The 3,886-nt window shown below is 38.4% G+C and overlaps 1 protein-coding gene across 5 annotated transcripts in view; it reads right to left on the minus strand.

Moving 5' to 3' along the window:
* LOC110299985 (carboxylesterase 1E) overlaps positions 1-3,412 on the minus strand; it is a 32,565-nt gene extending 29,153 nt beyond the window's left edge. For 2 of the 5 annotated variants that reach the window (XM_021169984.1, XM_021169985.1), the window contains exon 1: positions 3,335-3,412. The gene's annotated coding sequence lies outside the window, so the exon portion shown is untranslated. Of the gene's footprint in view, positions 1-2,536; positions 2,624-3,334 lie in introns of all 5 variants that reach the window. The other 3 variants (XM_021169986.1, XM_021169987.1, XM_021169988.1) reach the window with 3 other exon arrangements.
* Positions 3,413-3,886: the final 474 nt, after the last annotated feature.

The raw sequence follows: 3,886 nt of genomic DNA on the forward strand, positions 1-3,886 counted from the left end.
CTTCTCTCTCTCTCTCTCTCTCTCTCTCTCTCTGTCTCTCATGGACTTTTCTAGATTCATGACAATATACATACAAAAATATAAACATTAATATCTAAAACCATGTATGAGAAAAAATGTGGTATTTGCCTTCCTGAGTCTAGTTTTTCTTAACAGAATGATTTTCATTTCTGTTCACTGTTCCTGAAAATACTGATTTCATTTTTCTTTATAGTTGAATAAAATTCTACTGTGTAATTATGCCCCATTTTCTTCATCTGAATGTCAGTGTTTGAGCATCTGAGCTGACTCACTTCATAGCTACTGTGAGTACTATAGCAATAAATATGAACTATAGATATCACTTGATAAGATTTATATCTTTGGGACATATATTTTGGGGCATATATTTTGGGGCATATATTTTGGGGCAGTTTAGTTGGATCATACAGTTCTGCTTTATACTTTTGAAAAACCTCTATTTTCATTTCCATAAGGTGCTACATCAATATACACCCACAAGTAATGATTTGTCCTTCTAAACAACTTCACTCATTTTCATTGTCATCAACTTACTTTTGCTGCAAACAAAAGTGAACAAACACTACTAAACTCATTCTGTAAAGTGATTTTTCCTTGATACTCAAAACACATGAAGAGACAATAACCAAACAGTAGACTGATCTATTTATTTGCTATAGATATAAAACTCTCAACAAGACATTTACAGCTGAATTCAAGAACACATTAAGGGGCTGGAGAGACAGATGGCTTAGCAGTTAAGAGCATTTCTTGCTCTTGTAGGAGTCATGAGTTTGGTTCCCAGTTCCCATGTCATGTCTCAAGCCACCTATAATCCAGGCTCCAGGAGGATCCGATGCCCTCTTCAGATCTCAGGTATGAGGCATGTATGTGATGCACACATATACATAGAGGCAATACATTCATACACATAAAGTAAAAACATAAAATTATTTTAAAAGAAAATAAGAATAATTTTTGAGAGAGAGAGAGAAAAACATGAACCTGGGTGGATAGGAAAGTGAAAAGGAGATGAGAGGGGAGAAACATTAAAATACATCCTGTGAAAAAATTAAATAAATAGAAGATAAACTTTTAAAAACGGTTTAAAAGAAATACATTAAGCAAGCTGTTTGATCTTAGGGAGGCAAGGTCAGCACACTCAAATCAATGAACACAACACAGCATGTAAATAACTGAAGATAGGTGCAGAAAAACCAAGTGCAAGACTATAAAATCTTGCTAAGAAGAGAGGGACACATCTCAGCATAGTAACGGCTGTAGGGCAGGCCCAAAGCCAGCATTATACTGAATGGGAAGACTTTGAGAGCATTTTCCCTAATATCTAGAAGGAAAGCATGATAAATATTTCCTTTACTCTCAGTCAATATGGGTGTTTGGAATTCGAAGGTACAAAGTTAGCACATAGCAGTCAAAGTATTCCTGTTTACAGATGACATGATCCTATACTCAAATAGACTTCAAAGCTCTAGCAGAAATTTCTTAGTTCTAATTAGTACTTTTGTCAGAGTTACAAGACATACAACTAATAATATATATGATTTAGCAATTTATTTTTTGTTTGTTTGTTTTTTTCAAGACAGGGTTTCTCTGTATAGCCCTGGCTGTCCTGGAACTCACTCTGTAGATCAGGCTGGCCTCGAACTCACAGATCTGCCTGCCTCTGCCTCCTAAGTGCTGGGATTAAAGGCATGTGACACTACCGCCCGGCTGATTTAGCAATTTCTTGATATACCAATTACAACTCACTGAGATAGAATCAGGAAAAAATTCTATTTATAATAGTTTAAAGCTACCTAGGAATAAATATAACCAAGGAGGCCTAAAAGGGCTTCCATGATGAAAAGAAACACATCTAATGTCATGGCTGCTTTGGGAGAATTCTGTCAATTTTTCTGGAGATAAACATAAATTCCAACACAGGGGCCATACAAAAACTAGTCCACAAACAACAACCTGACTTATTATAGCCAAAAGAGAAAAGCACAAAATCTATCCACCAGTGAATCAATTAGTAAAAGTTGATAGTCTACGGTACAGAATACTATTGAGCCATAGAAACATACTGCAAAGGTGGAAGAACTTCAAGATATGATAAATGAAAGAAGCCAGACACAAATGCCAAAGACTGGGTGTCAGTCTACCTATATGAAGTGTCCAGAAAAAAAATCCATCTTTGTACTTATTTGCCGATACTTCTTGAGAACATACAGTGTTTTGAAATGTAGGGTATCACTGCTCAGATTAACCTTGCCTTTCTATTAGTGGATCTGAGGCTCAGTGTGGCTGAGGGACTGACCACATCATGTAATATGAACAGTGAATAATCAGGAAAACCTGCATGATCATAGAACTATATTCTCAAGCACCATGCCCTGGTGTCAAATGTTTGGAAATAACCAACTTTGCAGGGTACTAAGCACATATATTACTGAACAGCGAGACAGCGGAGGTGTCTTCCCTATGATCTCCATAACCCTTCCCTAATAAGTATGTGTCTAGACTTTCTACTGACCTTTTCTGTATCCTTCAAGCTCACAGTCAGGATGGACAATAGATGCTCCATGGGCCTATCAGAAAGGTAGAGGGCTAGACAGAAACCCTGTTCCAAAAAGAGGCAGTGGCTAGGTGTCAGGAAAGCTCGAAGCTCTCAAGATTCCTGTTTTATGTCTCCCAGCATGGACTTTTGTGTGGACACCTTCCCTTCAGAAGCCAGAATTCATCAGTCTTTCACTCACTTAACTGGATAAATGAAATTAGTTAATGACAATAGGGTAGGAGTAACAACCGGAGTCAGGTTGTCTTCAGGCTGATACAGTGACGCATTCTCCATACCTGCCATTCTCTACAGCCAACCAAGGGCAATGACTCTGAGACTCTAATGGACGAGATAAAAGGACCCTGATTTCCTCATCTGTGTCTGGAGAATAGATCTATAACAACTATAACTATAACTATATATGTGTATATATATATATATATATATATATATATATATATATATATTTACTTCCTATGAGTAAGAACTAAAGGTCTATGTTTCAGCCATTACATTTTTGCATTAGTCATCCCCAACAAAACCATATAAAAACACAAACAATTAGTGCATGATACCACAGGGGACTTAGTCAATGTGGTCTCTAGACTTGCCCCTAAGCATGTAAACAAATATCCTCACAGATCCTTTCCTAGAACCCAGAATAAGAACAGTGCCCTTCCCCTAGCCTTGACCAGCTGAAACAGACCTTAATTTGTTTGCCACAGTTGGTCTTCCACCCACCTTGCCGACCTAGGGTGGAGTCTTCCAACCTACCTAGAGGGAGGTCTTCCACCTTGCCTCACCTGCAATTTCCTACAGGAGCAGACTGCCTGCTGAGCGTGCTTTGCAACCTAATCCAGCTGAAACAAAGCAACATAATGTAGATGAAACAAAGGATGAGTCTTGGTTTTCTCTATATAAACACAGAGTTGATTATTAAACTTTGAGCCTTGATCAGAAATCTTTGTCTTGGCTTCATCCTTCTCTTGCCCAGGCATCCTTTTTCATTTCCAGCCTCCCTTTCAGGTACCCAGCTCTCTGTGACTTCTGGAAAGCTACAAAGAACCAGTGTTAGATGGCGTTATTGTTTGGCTGGCATCCTGGGACCACATAATTCCATGACTTTTAGGTAATTTCCACCTGCCCAGAACTACTGCAATCTGGAGGGATTTACTTAATGTGAAGTTATTTCCAGTAGGAAGGTAGGGGAATGCATATGTTCCTCCACTCACCATAGTAGCTTTCAGCCAGTGACTGCTTGGAACTGGAATATAGGCCCACTTTGGTTACTCTACCTGAAATTACTCTCTTTTCCCTGAGTTTTCT

Source organism: Mus caroli, chromosome 8 (genome assembly GCF_900094665.2).
Source record: "Mus caroli chromosome 8, CAROLI_EIJ_v1.1, whole genome shotgun sequence".
Lineage (NCBI taxonomy): Eukaryota > Metazoa > Chordata > Mammalia > Rodentia > Muridae > Mus > Mus caroli.